Source organism: Chrysochloris asiatica, unplaced genomic scaffold, assembly GCF_000296735.1.
Source record: "Chrysochloris asiatica unplaced genomic scaffold, ChrAsi1.0 scaffold00323, whole genome shotgun sequence".
Classification (NCBI taxonomy): domain Eukaryota; kingdom Metazoa; phylum Chordata; class Mammalia; order Afrosoricida; family Chrysochloridae; genus Chrysochloris; species Chrysochloris asiatica.
In genome coordinates, this window is record NW_006408841.1 from 427,957 (window position 1) to 429,305 (window position 1,349).

Here is a 1,349-nt window from a genome sequence, read left to right on the forward strand (position 1 = left end):
CAGATGGATCTCAGTTGAAAGTAGAGAATACCAGAAAGATGTTTACCTGTGCTTTATTGACTATGAAAAGCCTTTAGATTTTGTGGATCATGACAAGCTATGGACTATGGACAACATTGCGAATGAGTATTCCAGAACACATAACTGTGCTTATGAGGAATCTATATATAGACCAAGAGGTAGTTGTTCAAACAGAGCGAGGGAACATTGAATGGTTTAAAATTAGGAAACGTGTGTGCCAGGGATGTGTTCTTTATCCAAATTTATTCATTTTGTATGTTGAACACATATTCTGAGAAGATGGATTATATGACAAAAAACATGTCATAAGGATTGGAGGAAGGCTCATTAACAACCTTTAATATGAAGATGATACAGCCTTGTTTGCTGAAAGCAAAGATAACTTAAAACACTTACTGATGAAGATCAAAGACTACTGTCTTCAGTATGGGCTGCAACTCAATGTAAAGAAAACAAAGTCCTCACCAGTGGACCAATAAAAAGCATTTATATAAATGGAGAAAAGTTGTAAGTTGTCAGCAATTTCATTTTGTTCAAATCAACCATCAATACTAATGGAAGCAGCATCTAAGAAATCAGACAACATATTGTATTAAGCAAATCTGCTGCACAAGACTTCTTTAAAGTGCTTAAGAGAAAATATGTCAGTTTGAGGACTAAGGTATGCCTGACCTAAGTCATGATATTTTCAATAACCTCATGTGCATGTGAAAGTTGGACAGTGAATAGGGAAGTATGTAGAAAAATTGATGCATTTAAGTTATGGTGTTGGAGGAGAATATAAAAAGTACCATGTACTGCCAGAAGAGCAAATAAATCTGTGTTAGAAGAGGTACAGCCAGAATGTTCCTTGGATGCCCGAATGGACAAATTTTGTCTGTTGTACTTTAGACACATTATCAGGAGAGACCAGTGCCTGGACAATGACATCATGCTTAGTAAAGTATAAGGTCAGTGAAAAAGAGAAAGACCTCCAACAAGATGGACCAGCACAGTGGCAGCAGAATGGGATCAAGTGTAGCAACGACTGTGATGTTGGTGCAGGACTGGGCAGTGTTTCATTCTGTTGTGTATAAGGTCCCTATGAGTTGTTACTGATTCAACAGCACCTAACAACAACAGAGAAATAAAACACCTATACAGCAAAAAGCACAAAACACTATTAAAGTCTTTGTTTGAGAGTCAGGCAAGAGAGGCTCCAGGGAAACACCAGAGAAGGTGCTTTCCTGGAGCAGCTCCAGACTTTTGGATCTAGTATAAGGGGCAGGGTGTCAGTTTCCCACACCCACAAGTGGAGAAATCTGACTGTGGAAAGGAAAATATGGCAA